This window comes from Mustela lutreola, chromosome 10, assembly GCF_030435805.1.
Source record: "Mustela lutreola isolate mMusLut2 chromosome 10, mMusLut2.pri, whole genome shotgun sequence".
Lineage (NCBI taxonomy): Eukaryota > Metazoa > Chordata > Mammalia > Carnivora > Mustelidae > Mustela > Mustela lutreola.
In genome coordinates, this window is record NC_081299.1 from 78,799,092 (window position 1) to 78,814,335 (window position 15,244).

Consider the following 15,244-nt stretch of genomic DNA (forward strand, 5'->3'; position numbering starts at 1 on the left):
ACTATGCCAATCCTAACCATCCAAAGAATAAGATAGTATTTTTAAGCACACACAATATATCAAACAACAATCATTAGGTAGACATTATCATTAATCACACTAACATATTAGGAAATGATCTTATAGGTAGTTTTAGTAATCCACCTAGCTATTTTGGTAATTCAAAATTGAATATAAAACTGAAACTAATCTTGCTATCAGACATATCTTTCTTATATATTTACTGTGCATGGGCATGAGGAATGCAAATAACAGATGTAAAGAACTTGGAGCAGTAGCTGGCATGGGTTTTATGTTCAATATAAATAGCAGCTGTTATTTTGTAATTGTGATGTTATTAAAGGAAGACTAAAAAAATGCCAAAAGGACAAATGGAATTTTTTTTTTTTTTTTTTTGACAGAGAGATCACAAGCAGGCAGAGAGGCAGACAGAGAGAGAGGGAGAAGCAGGTTCCCCACTGAGCAGAGAGCCCGACACAGGGCTCGATCGCAGGACCCTGAGATCATGACCTGAGCCGAAGGCAGTGGCTTAACCCACTGAGCCACCCAGGCGCCCCGAGGACAAATGGAATTTATATGGAAGGTATAATATATAAGGAAGATCAGATCTGTAGATCTGATCTACACATTTTCTGGTAAAGAAACAGACCAAGATAGGTTAAGTAACAATGAAAATGACAAAGCAAAAGGCTTGTTTACTACATCATGCCACATTTTTTTTCCAGTCATCAACTCTTACAATGAAATCATTTATAATACAGAATTGTACTAGATTCTCGGGTCACCTGGGTGGCCCAGTGGGTTAAACCTCTGCCTTCCGCTCAGGTCATGATCTCAGGGTCCTGGGACTCGGCTTAGCAGGAAGCCTGCTTCCCCCCATCCCCTGCCTGCCTCTCTACCTTCTTGTGATCTCTTTCTCTGTGTCAAATATATAAATAAATACATAAATATAAATATATAAATGTCAAATATATAAGTAAATAAAATCTTTAACAACAACAACAAAAATGAATTGTACTAGATTCTCCACAAAAACTAAGGCTGCTTTTCTTAACAGAAGGGGAAATTATTATTCTGTAAAATATTTTATTGTACTACCATATTACTAATGTAATTTCCTCAAAAATACTTTTGTATTAAGACTGGGAGAAGAGGATGCTGTCTAAAGTACACTGAGTAAGAGTACTAGCTAACTAAAATTGGATCCTCAGAGCTGCATCTAAAATTGCTATAGCTGAGGTGCTGAAGTTCATGGGTAAGGAACTTAGTCTGTTCCCTGACCTCAACCTTCCATTGTAACAAACACAAACCTATTTAAAAAAAAAAAAAAAAAAAAAAAAAGATATATCCGCACACACAACTTTTTCCTGGCAAGAGTATGTACTAAAATACCAGTTTTCCTATGTTTCAATGAAGTCTGAAAAAACCACAAATTCAGAACAAGTACCTCCTAAAATATATCATATATTACGTGAATTTTTTATTTAGTATACACAGTATACAAGCACTGTGTCAAGAAGTATGTTAAGGGGTGGTTCAGTTGGTTAGTGCCTGACTCTCGATTTCAGCTCAGATCATGGTCTCAAGAGTTGTGAGGCTGAGCCCTGTGTGGGCTCCACAATGGGCGTGGAACCTGAGATTCTCTCTCCACCCCCACTTTGTCCTCCCCCCACCTGCTCATGTATTCCCACTCTCTCTTTAAAAAAAGTGTGTTAATGACAGGAAACAACATGTGTTGGAGAGGATGTGGAGAAAGGGAAACCCTCTTACACTGTTGGTGGGAATGCAAGTTGGTGGAGTCACTTTGGAGAACAGTGTGGAGATTCCTCAAGAAATTAAAAATAGAGCTGCCGTATGACCCTACAATTGCACTCCTGGGTATTTATCCCAAAAATACAGATGTAGTAAAAAGAAGGGCCATCTGTACCCCCAATGTTTATACCAGCAATGGCCACGGTCGCCAAACTGTGGAAAGAACCAAGATGCCCTTCAACAGACGAATGGATAAGGAAGATGTGGTCCATATACACTATGGAGTATTATGCCTCCATCAGAAAGTTTGAATACCCAACTTTTGTAGCAACATGGACAGGACTAGAAGAGATTATGCTGAGTGAAATAAGTCAAGCAGAGAGAGTCAATTATCATATGGTTTCACTTACTTGTGGAGCATAACAAATAAAATAGAGAATATGGGGAGATGGAGAGGAGAAGGGAGTTGAGGGACATTGGAAGGGGACCCGGTGAACCATGAGAGACCATAGAAATTTCCAGTTCTACTTTTATTACTTGGACATATAAGCTTTCACAGACCACAGAATGGTTTTCTTGCTTTTAAACATAATTATATAGTTCAACTTTATTGGCTCATGTCTGAAATAAAACTTTGTGCCCTCCTGCAGTACTTTCCAGCTGCATCTACATTTTACTCCTCAAAACACACTAGGAACCTATAATGGTTCCTAGATCCCTCACCTAGGTAGCAAAGCTTAGTTAAACTTTAAACACTCATATTTGGTTTTAAAAAAATAGATTCAGAATAGGTTTGATGAGCAACACAATGATGAAGTGTTATATACGCCAAGTGCCAAAGATGAATGAACATTTTACCATCAGTATGTTTGTTCCTTTCAATTTATGGTTCGTTGTTTCTTTCTTGTAGAATGTGGTAGTCATAAATAAGATCATGATAAATGATAATTACTGGGGGGGGGGGGAGTCTACCTTCAGCTCAGATCATGATCCCAGGTCCTGCGAACGAGTCCTATGTCAGGATTGGGGTCATGGACCCTAATCAGTGGGGAGCCTACTTCTCCCTCTCCCTCTGCCCTTCCCCCTGCCTGTGCCCTCTTGATCTCTGTCAAATATGTAAATAATATCTTTATAAAAATGAGTATGCTTAATGAAAAAAAAAAAGTGTGTTAAGCGCTGTCACTCCATACCCAATGTGAAATAAAAATGAATTACCACCATTCTGAAAAATCCTAAAATGGCAATAAGAATCTTCAAAATAATTCTCCAAATGGGTTAATACACAGATCACAGCCAAGTCCTAAAACTTTTACTTTAATGCTAGTCATGTTAATTATTTAATTACACTGATATTAATAAAGGAAGAGTGATCAAATTATGAGGGGGAATATGTCAATCAAAACTGGATAGAAAAATACATATAAAAATCAGGAAATCCGGGACGCCTGGGTGGCTCAGTGGGTTAAGCCACTGTCTTCGGCTCGGGTCATGATCCCAGGGTCCTGGGATCAAGCCCCAAATCAGGCTCTCTTCTCAGCAGGGAGCCTGCTTCCTCCTCTTTCTCTGCCTGCCTCTCTGCCTGCTTGTCATCTCTCTCTGTCAAATAAATAAATAAAATCTTAAAAAAAAAAATCAGGAAATCCTGGCACAAATATAGTATCAATGAAATAATAATTTTTAAAAAGGTCCTCAGCATCTTAGCTAGGTAAAAGTACCAGGCTCTATTTATAAGATATATGTGGCCTCTACAAGTTACTTAAGTACCTCCAAAGTTATTTAAGCTCTTTTTCCTTGTTAGGAACTTGAAAAAAGGTTGAAGTGAATGTTATCTCCAATGCTTTCCTGTTCTAACATTCTACAGTCAACAGAAAATTGATACAAGCTTATATAAGCAGATTTTTTTAATGCAATAGTTTCAATAACAGAAAAAAATCCCAAAATATTGCACCTAGAAAACTAAAGTTACTCTCTGAAACTCATATGCTAGGCTACAGAAACAAACAGAATTTTGGGGGACAAGCCAAAACAATGAGTGTATTAGTAGGACTAAATTTACATAGTTACACAATAACCTTAGACTTTCAGAAGATGACAAAGAAGCATATAGGATTTTTTTAAAATCTGATAACACTGAATAAAACTAAAATATTATAAACTTAACTACTATGCATAGCCACACCTAAGTCTCACCTGCCATAAGCAAGTGGGTCTTCTGCTTCATCAACTCAGACCTCAGGCTCTTCCAATTACCCTGGAATTCAGGCAATCTCTCTCTCCCTCCCAGTTTAAGCTCTCAACTTTCAAACATGCTGCTCTGTGATATTTACAAATCTCACTGGATCTTATTTATCCCTCTAATGTCTCACAGCATCCTGCCATCCCTCATAATTAAGCAACTGGAAAGATGTTTAGCTTTTCATTCTTCCCTTTCTCACCTCCCACTTTTTCACTGCAATCTGGCTTCCACCCTACCATTTTACTGAAACCACTCTTACCAAAGTTGCTCCCCAAGAGCCTCTTTGTTTATCTCTCTGGAACATGTGACCCAGTATAATACTCTATCCTTTTATTGTGATTTTTCTGATTAGAAAATACTTGTTAATTAAGAATTGAAATATCACAGGGGCGCCTGGGTGGCTCAGTGGGTTAAGCCGCTGCCTTCGGCTCGGGTCATGATCTCAGGGTCCTGGGATCGAGTCCCGCATCGGGCTCTCTGCTCAGCAGGGAGCCTGCTTCCTCCTCTCTCTCTCTGCCTGCCTCTCTGCCTACTTGTGATCTCTCTCTGTCAAAGAAATAAATAAAATCTTTAAAAAAAATAATAAAATTTAAAAAAAAAGAATTGAAATATCACAGAAAAAAATGAAAAGTTTAAATATTCTGTAATCTTATTCTCAGAGACTGCCTGTTAGCAGTATAGTCTATCTTCATCATGATTTCTTTTCTCAAAAAAAAAAAAAAAACCACATACTAGCATATAAGAATGTATGTATTTTTTAACTTAACAAAAATTTAGATTATACTATACATATTTTTCTTTGAGAATTTTTTTTAATGCACCTTGATCTTCTATCCTTGTTCCTATTTAGTAGCTTGATTAATGGCCTCCTGGAGAGTTCTTCATCATAATACCCAGAACCCACAAATGTTACCTTAAATGGCAAAAGAGGCTTGGTGGATTAAGTTAAGGATTTTGTGATGAGAAGGTTATCTGGATTATCTGGATTGGACCCATGTGAAGATACTAAACTGTTGACTTAGAAAATGGAGGAAGGGGCCACAGAATGCAAAGCAGGGAATACAAGGAATGCAATTCTAACAGCTGGAAAAAGCAAGAAACAGATTCTATCCTTAAAAACAGCCCTGCTAATACCTTGACTTTAGCCCAGTGAAACACTTCAGACTTCTGGCCTCCATCACTGTAAGAGACTAATTTGTTGTTTTAAGCTGCTAAGTCTGTTAATTTTTTACAGCAGCAATAGGAAAATAACATATATACAAACCATATTATATTAGTTGTATAACATTCTATCATAAAAATTATCATTTTTTTATAGCAACCCTTTATTGATGGCTATTTAGGTTGTTTTCAACTTTTTATTATTATATACTAGGTGCCATGAATACCTCTGAAACACATCTTCCACATTTGTTTTTCTCTAGGAGTTAGTCCATAAAGCACACCTATAAGATCAAGAAATGTGAAATTTCATAATGCCTGGCTGGTTCATTCGGTAGAATGTGCAGTTCTTGATCTCGGGGTTGTGAGTTAGAGCTCCACATTAGGTGTAAAGGTTGCTTAAAAAAAAAAAAAAAGAAGAAGAAGAAATGTAGGGTACCTGGGTGGCTCAGTGAGTTAAGTATTTGACTCTTGATTTCGGCCTGTATCAGGCTCCACACTAGGCAGGGAGTCTGCTTGATATTCCTTCTCTCCCTCTCCCCCTCACTACCCCTCCTCCTCCCCACCCTCACTGCCACCCTCCAACCCCACCATGCATGGACACACATGCACTCTCTCCAAAAAACAAACAAACAAACAAAAAAAAAAAAAAACCCACAACAAATGTGATATTTTAAATTTTAACAGATTTATATATATATATATAAAACCTCCAAAAAGGCTATACTTATTTTTTCCTCACAGTAACAACAGTCAAGCCCTTTTCTCCTTCTTCAAAGTCCTCAACTTCTGTTAAATCAGTTTCCTAACTTATAGTTTCTGCTAAATCAGTTTCCTGCTTTATAATGTTTGTTAAATCAGCTTCCTGATTTGTATTTCCTTCTGTACTGGCTATTCCTTCTGTTCTTTTGCAGACTTCTCTTCATCAGCTCATTTCTCTAATGTCAAAGGCTCCCCAAATTCCTATTCCAACCTGGGTCTCTCCTCACTACACACACACCCAGAGCTATCTCATCTACCTCCTTCTACCCCCAATTACTACTTACAAACGAAACAGAATTATTGCCCTCTTTTCCCTCTAAAATCTACCCTTCAACTGTATTCCCTCTATTAATGATTGCCACACTGATATTTAGCAGCCTATGACAGATACATGGGGGTCATCTGATTCCTCTCTTATCCTCACCCCACAGACCATAGCTCTAGAATCCTTAAGATTCTCTCCTACCCTATCAATTTCTTGAAACAGGAAGACTTTTAATTTTCAACTATATTACTTTACTGTGTGTTTTCCCTATCTTAAGTCCTGTGCTTCACTGTACTAGAATAATCTTTCTGAAGCTCAATTCTGATTTGTCACTTAAGTACACCTTTCACAAATTGCTTATTGGATTGTAGAATGACATAACCACTTGTGAAAACTGTATGGCAATTTCTTCTAAAGTTAAACATATATGTGCCCCATGACCCAGTAATTTCACCCCTAGTTATTTATCTAAGAGAAATTAAAATAGATGTCTATAAAGAGACCAGTAATCAAGCATTCATGACACCTTTATTCATAATAGCCAAATGGGAGAATGGTTTAACTATGTTATAGTAATACAATGGAATACACACCAACTAAAAAGAACAAATGACTGGTATGTACAAAAACTGTTAAATCAGCTAAAATCAAACTGTTAAAACAGCTAAATTTCAGAAATATTATGCTGAACAAAAGAAGCCAGACAGAAAAGAACACACATTAATTTATTCTATTTTTATGTGAAGTTCAAGAACATAAAAGAATCCTGAGGGATTACGAGGGTGGGGGCGGGGGGCGGTCATGAAGGCATATACATTTATCAAAAAACTCACTGCATTGTATAGGTAAGCTCTATGCATTTCACTATATATAAATTTACCCCAAAAACTTTTAAAGCTAATATTAAGATTTAAAACCTACTTCACTTAGCATTTTCCCTTACTAGTTATAGATTTAAGACAAATTAATCACTTAATTACCTTTTTTATTTTACACCTCACTCAGACACAATACATCAACTGTGCCTTCCCATAGTTTGTAAATTTTGTGGGAGCAAGGATTTTATCTATGTAGAATGGATTACCATTACCTTCCCAATACCAATCATTATGTTTGACACATAGGAGATGCTCAATATGTGTTATCTTTGGTTCTTAATGGCTTATTGATAATTTTGTAACTTCTTTAAAATTCTAGATCACTTACTGATTCATTTTTCCAATCCTGTACGTTACATTGAAATGTACTATCATGGGCGCCTGGATGGCTCAGTGGGTTAAGCCGCTGCCTTCGGCTCAGGTCATGATCTCAGAGTCCTGGGATCGAGTCCCACATCGGGCTCTCTGTTCAGCAGGGAGCCTGCTTCCCTCTCTCTCTCTCTGCCAGCCTCTCTACCTACCTGTGATCTCTCTCTGTCAAATAAATAAATAAAATCTTAAAAAAAAAAAAAAAAAGAAATGTACTATCATGCTTGACAACCTTTATAAACCTTGCTCATCTGACATTAGAAAAGCAGCTTCTCCACATTTTCAGAAAGGCAGTAAAATATTTAACTCTGTGCTCATCTGTTCAGATAAATATTCTCATGGGCTTACTCCCTAAAATTCATTTTCAATTTACTTAAAGCTCTATCTTCTCACCAGTTTGTCTTCTAAACTATTCTGGTTTCTGGTACATCTGAAGATAATAAATTTTTCTTCTTTCTCTCATGTAACTCATTTAAACATCATATTACACAATTGTTCATTGAAAGTTTGCTTTTATCCAGTATCTATTAACATTAATCTAATAAACCTACTACCATAATCTATGAGAATGCTGGATTCATTTCTGACATAATAAAAGATCTGTACCAGGCCAAAAAAAGACAGCTATTAATCTTTTTTTTTTTTTTAAGATTTTATTTATTTATTTGACAGACAGAGATCACAAGTAGGCAGAGAGGCAGGCGGAGATAGAGGAGGAAGCAGGCTCCCCATGGAGCAGAGAGATGGATGTGGGGCTCGATCCCAGGACCCTGGAATCATGACCTGAGCAGAAGGCAGAGGCTTTAACCCACTGAGCCACCCAGGCACCCCAGCTATTAATCATTTAAACACCAACTCAAAGTTAGACAAAATCCCCATCTTCACTTTTACATCAGTGCTTGCACTTTCCTATGAAAAACAAAAATGATTGCTAATAAAGCCAGCTCTGTTCCTATCTCTCATCAAGGTCCCTTCCAAGAACACAGGAACCATCAGTTCCTCAAGAAGAGAGTCCTAATCATGAACCCACAAGACAATGAATAACAAAACCAACAATGAAGACCCAGATAATAGCCAGTTTGACCAGCTTCAGGGAACATTTTTCAGAGTACAACTGTGAGGGCTGGATTAGTACAAAGAACAATTAACAAGCACTAAACCCACATTATCTTTGGCCACTTAAGGGATAAACTGCAAACTGCACAAGCAGGGGAAAGCTCTCTTCAAGTACAGATACTATTAAAATAAGAGCTGTTAATGCAACAAATACAACACCAGGCAATCTTAAATAATGAGAAATGGAATGATCCTTTCTGAGCAAACACATATGGGGCCACAGTCAAGAGGTTCTATCTACAAAACATTAATTAACCTCCATGTTTCCAAGAGGAAGGACTAGCAAATCACCAAGATAGATAGTAATAACTGATAATGTTATCTTTTATTTATATTTTAATTTCATATGCAAACAAAAGGAAAATAATTGGTGGAGGAGCAAAAAGGCCACTGGGAATTGTGGGCAATATTAAGCAGACTTTTGTATTTCACAAAACTTGTCAAAAATTAATTTGAAGAGCAAAATGGGACTGCAGCTTTTTACGTTGCCAAATAAGGACATTACAGAAAACAAACACACACCACAAATTTCTTATGAAAAAGAACATTTTAGCACAGAAAAGGATGGACATAATTTAAAGGGAAATACTTTAAACTGTATAACTTTAGCCTAAGAGAAAACAAAAAGATTTAAAAGATATAACCCTCCAAGTAGGATACAACAGTGAACAGCAGATGGCAACACATTTTTGGATAAAGAAAAGCAGATGATGGACTTCCAGGTTAAGCTGGCAGATTGAACATATACAACTAATTTTCTTCCCTCCCCAAAACTCTACTAAAACAAGGATAAAGAAAATGCTGTTGTTGTGTTCTGTTTTTAGCTCATAAACCACAAGGACAGGAGAATGGAGGAAGAGATGATGGCAATACAATTTTGGAAGCTGAAAAGATGGAGGAGTGGTAACTGATTTTGTCAAAGACAGCCAAATTATAAACCAGCAGTGCTGGCAACTTAGAACAAGCCCAATTTATACCATACAATCCTCAAAAGGCTCAGGGATGCCAGAACAAAGAGGGGACAGTAAAGTAAGAAAGGTTCAGGTGAAAGCTGTGAACAGTTAGAAACCTAGACCCCATTTCTCCTCTAAGCTACTAAGTGGCCCTTCCTCAATGCAGCAGCTGATGGGAGATTTATTCTCTCAAAAGGATAAACCATACATGGTAGAAGACACAGGTATCCCAAGAAAAAGAGGCAAATTATGTGACCTTATATACTAAATGTTGTACAGTTCATTATTCAGCCCTCCTTCTTGACTTCTCAGATCATTGGCAACCAAACCTCTATCCTCCAAGCAAAAATTGGAAGAGACTCACAGGGAAATCCCACCAGACCAAAAAGTCAGAGACACTGGAATAGCTTCAAACAGTCCACCCAAACCAATGGCTTCAATCTTGGCCACACAAGGGAATCACCTACTGATGTTAATCTATGGAGATAGAAATCAGAATAGTGGTTGCCTCTGGGCAGGGAGTGGGGAAGACAAAAACAAAGGGATATAAACAATTTTCTAAGGTTTTCACAATAATTTGTATCCTGTGCTGGTAACACAGGTGTACACATGACAAAAATCAAACTGCAATGCAATCTTACCTAATTGTTTAAAAAATATTGCTACCTGGGTCCTAACCTCAGAGATTCTGCTGTTTGGTTTTGCAGTGTGTGTGTGTGTGTGTGTGTGTGTGAGCTCAAGCACACGCGCCCGAGCGCACGAGCACACAACCTAGAATTTTTAAAGCCCCCCGGCGCGGGGCCATGTGATTCTAATGTGCAACCAAAATTGAGAACCACTGTTCTATGCAGATTCTAGAGTAAAACTGAAAGTCAATTAACCCAATCTACAAACTCAGGGCTTCCTATCAACTTTTAGATGCCCACTCTCACTCATAAACAACCAACCACGGATTATCAAAACTCTGAGGAGGGCCTTAATTGCTGAGGCTACACCAAACAGTAAAAAAGTAACTTAGAGGAAACAAACTATGCAAGGAAAAGAAAGCTTAAAGAAATTATCTTTAACATTCTCAGACAGATAAGATATGGCATCCATGAAATGAGAAAGAGAAGAACATGTTAATCGGGTAGAGGAGATGAAGCCAAACTTACAGGCCTGCATAAGGAATATGGTCAAGTAGCTGATATGCCTCAATCACAGAACCCCAGGAAGGCTCAAGAGCTGGGAGTCTCTAGATGGTATGTGGTCAGTGGGAGAGAGATGTGGGGCTGAAGAGCAGGTTAGTAATGTAAAGTCTACATCCATCTGTATTATACAGATCCTATAGTTTCCTTCATTTATACCATCTCATAAATTTATTCCCTAGAAACACTAACATGGAGAGACTCCAGACTCCAAAGAGTGGAGTGAGGCTAAGGCAGAAAGCCAAAGAGTTAAGCAGAAGCACGTATAGTGAATAGCAGCCCCTACCTACCCACAGCCACATCTCTGCTCAGCCCTCAGGACAGTGGGAGCCAGTGATTACCTTCCCGACTCCCACCCCTGCCCAGTTTGATTTAAATGTCCTTTTTGTATGCTGCCAAACCAATTTTCATAATAGCACTTACAGTGGAGGATAAAGGTCTCTTTTTGGATTTCCACTTATCCTTCCTAGACTCTAAACCCCTTAAGGGCAGGAGCTGCATTTTAATCAGCTTTGTATCAGCAATGGCCCAACACAGACATTGTCAATATACTAAACACTCTATAACTCCTTAATTGGTCCTAGACACCACACCAAAAAAAAAAAGAAAGAAAGAAAGAAAGAAGGAATGAACCAACTTGGAAAAGTAGAACATACAAGGTATAATTTGGATTAGGTCCTGCATGAAGATTAAACACATGGATCGACTGCACTTCTACATACTGGCCACAAATATTTTAAAGTATCATTCACAATAACACCAAAAAATTTCAAATACCTAAGAATAAATAAAAGATGTCCAAAACTTTTACACAGAAAACTACAAATTATTGAAATTTTTTTTTTTTTTTTAGATTTTTTATTTATCTGACAGAGATCACAAGTAGGCAGAGAGGCAGGCAGAGAGAGAGGAGGAAGCAGGCTCTCTGCGCTGCAGGGAGCCCGATGTGGGGCTCGATCCCAGGACCCCGGGACCATGACCTGAGCCGAAGGCAGAGGCTCAACCCACTGAGCCACCCAGGTGCCCCTGAAATTTTTTTTTTTTAAGATTTATTTGTTTGTTTATTTGACAGAGAGAGAGATCACAAGTAGGCAGAGAGGCAGGCAGAGAGAGAGAGGAAGGGAAGCAGGCTCCTGCTGAACAGAGAGAGCGATGCGGGTCTTGATCCCAGGACCCTGAGATCATGACCTGAGCCGAAGGCAGCGGCTTAATTAACCCACTGAGCCACCCAGGCGCCCCGAAATTATTGAAATTTTAAAAGGCCTTAAATAAATACAGGTATATGCCATGCTCATAAACTGGAAAACCCAATATTAAGATACTCTCCAAATCGATATATGTATAGATTCAATTCCAATTTTCAAAATTTGTTGAAATTGACAAGAAGATTCTGAAATTTATACAGAAATGCTAAGAGCCAAGAACTGCCCAGTATCAAAAAACAAAGTTGGAGGCCTTATACTATCACATATCAAAGTTTATTATACAGTTACATTAATTAATACAATGATACCGGTGCAAGGATAACAAATAGACCAATAAAACAGAATAGAGTATCCAGAAAGAGAGCCACACTTAAACAGTCATCTGATTTATTAAAGTGCCACATAGTGCAGAAGGACAAGTAAGGCAGTTTCCAAAAATGGTGCTGGATCAAAAAGATATCCACCTCGTTAAAAGTGAATATTGACCCCTTACAATCCATCTGAAATTTACTGTAAATTGTACATCTTAAATGTGGAAAGTAAAACAAAATAAAACTTCTGTAAGAAACACACAAAAATATCTTCATATTCTTAGGCTAGGCAAAATGTCTTAAATAGGCCACAGAAAGCAGTACTCATAAAGAAAAACAGTAAATATATTTCATTAAAATTAAAGTTGTTCATCCTTCAAAAAAGGGGGCGCCTGGGTGGCTCAGTGGGTTATGGTCATGGTCTCAGGGTCCTGGGATCAAGTCCCACATCAGGCTCTCTGCTCCGTGGGGAGCCTGCTTCCTCCTCTCTCTCTCTCTCTCTCTCTCTCTGCCTGCCTCTCTGCCTACTTGTGATCTCTGTCTGTCAAATAAATAAATAAAATATTTTTAAAAAAATTAAAAGAGTGAAAAGACAGAGTGGAATAAGATAAATTATGTATAGTTTATAGATAGAGGTGTGTGTGTGCATACCTTCCAGAAAGAACTCTTATTCATAAAACCGCAAATAAAAAAAAAAATAAGACAGACATCTCACAAAAGAAGATATATAAATGGCCAATAAAAGATAAAACTACAATCATGAAAATGCAAAATAAAACCACACCAATATATTACTGCACCTCAACCAGAATAGCAAAAATGTTTCCAACCGACAAGCATCAGCAAGAATGTGGAGTAATTGAATTATCATTCCCTGCTAATTAGCTCAACCACTTTGGAAAATGTTCAACAGTAACTAATACTAAAGTTTTGTCATTCACATATCTCACAAACCAACAATTCCACTCCTAGGTATAAATCCCAACCTAGAAATATTCTGTTTCTTGATCTGTGACGGTAAAAATTCTTTACCTGCACTCAGGATTGTGCACTTTTTCTGTATATTCAATAAGTTTTCTAAGTTTCCTTGACACAAAGATCTCAGAGACCTTGGGCCAGCACTTTAGAACAGAAAAGGAGCCTCAGGTAAACTCAAGAAAGTTTACTAATAAAATTAAAAACCAAAAAAGAAAGAAAAGGGGGGGCACTAACACGTATCAGTCCAGAACAAAGGTAAAAACTACCAACCCACAGTTTTTCTTGAACTTCAAGAAGCACTGGATTTCTTTCACAGAAGAAAGGGGTTTATTGTTCTACACTGTAAACCAAAGAAAAGATTATCTTTGCAAGAAAATGCTTTTCAAAGTCACCTCTAACAGCAACGGATAGGAGAAAAGCAAAGGTACCATTGCAAAAGTTTTGGTTAACTCCTCGGTGAACGGATGACAACCGGCTTGATCTAAGATGCCCCAAAACAGACAGACACAAAGAAATCACGGCAATTCTAAAGCAAACACCAGCACCACACTCCAATCTACCGGAAATTCTGCGGTTAATTTGAGGCTTGCCCCGCTAGTCATAAGGTGATTCAGCGATGGTTACAAACGCTCTCCAAGTGCATCCTTGGGAGTCACCTAGCACACCTGGCTAGCCCATCACCTGCCTGGAGCGCGGCCCTGCGGAGAATCCCGGGGGCCAAATCAAGACGCCAACTTCGCAAGTAAGGGGTGCGGGCGGTCTCACTCCATCAGGACACCCAAGGAGAACGATCTTCTGGCCTCCAGGGTGGGGGTGAAAGGTCAGTATCTCCCCCCACCCAACACAGGATTAGTGAGGAACTACCCCGAAGCTGCCCGGTCTCTCCACCTCCCGGGGACTCTCCTGGAAGACCCACTGGCGAGTTTCCTCCCCAGCGCCCACGGGAGGAGGGTCCCGGGCCGCCGCGGCCTCAGGGAACTTAGGCCCCAGCGGGGCCGGGCACGCCCGCCCCGCTCGTGCCGCAAGTTTGGTGGCGGCCCCACTCGCCGCGCCCCGGCCCCGTCGTGCGCCCCGCAGAACCCGAGCTCGCAGCTCGTCTGGCCTCCCGGCCCGCCCGGCCTGGCGCGGCGCCGCTCACCTTGGAAACGTTGGGTGGACTCCGCCGTAAACATTAACTTCCCATGCAGCCGGCAGCCTCGCCGCCGCGTCTCAGCGCCTCGGCCCCGCTCCGGCTCCGCGGGCCGTCCTCTCCGCCCGCTCCGGAGCACCGCGCTCACTCGAGAGCTCAGAGTCGCCACCGACCCTCACGCACGCCTCCGGGCGCCGGGACTGCTTTAACTACTACCCGACCCCTACCCTGCCCGCCCGCCGGCTCCTCCAGGGTCCCGCCCGCCGCGTCAGGAAAGCCCAAGGCGCAGGCGCGGCAGGGCCTTAAAGAGACCGGCCGCCTCTACCGCATAATGGGTTCGAGCAGGTTAGGGGCCGGGCGGCCGGTGGAGAAAAGGAGAAGCCGAAGGGATTGGGCCGTGGGGATCGGGGGCGGGGAAATCCCGCTCCCTCCTCCGCCTCTCTTTCAAAGCGCCAGCCCTCGGCCTTACAAATTGCAGACTTCCCCAGTCTCTTGGACCGCCCCTGGCATGGAAAAGCTGCTCAGGACACACCTCTTCAGGGGCCCGAGAAGACCCCTAGCTCGGGGCTGAGGGCCTCGAGCTACCGCGTCGCCCACGGGCCTCCCAGGCCGCGGGCACGCGGCGCCGACGCGCAGGCTTCCGAAAGGCCTTCCAAGCTCCCCGACAGGTGACCTAGGTCACTCTCAAAAACAATAATCAAGGTGCAAATAGCACTTGTGATTGCAAATCCCTCTACCTTCAGTCGTCTCGACGCACTGGGTTTGTGCAGAGTCCGACAGGGGGCAGAGCATAGGCACAAACGTATGAGGTCCAGCCGGGCAACCATCCAATACCAACGAAGAAATTCTTAGAAGTACTTAGTTTGGGACAGAAACTATCTACTAATTCCGGTCCAACTCCAGGAAAAACGGGGAAGAAAAATAATGAAGATAGTATAAATT

The 15,244-nt window shown here is 40.4% G+C and overlaps 1 protein-coding gene across 8 annotated transcripts in view; it reads right to left on the minus strand.

Annotated features, from left to right (window-relative positions):
• EVI5 (ecotropic viral integration site 5) overlaps positions 1–14,763 on the minus strand; it is a 205,135-nt gene extending 190,372 nt beyond the window's left edge. For 6 of the 8 annotated variants that reach the window (XM_059138558.1, XM_059138553.1, XM_059138554.1 and 3 more), the window contains exon 1: positions 14,312–14,760. The gene's annotated coding sequence lies outside the window, so the exon portion shown is untranslated. Of the gene's footprint in view, positions 1–14,311 lie in introns of all 8 variants that reach the window. The other 2 variants (XM_059138559.1, XM_059138560.1) reach the window with 2 other exon arrangements.
• Between the last annotated feature and the right edge of the window lie 481 nt (positions 14,764–15,244).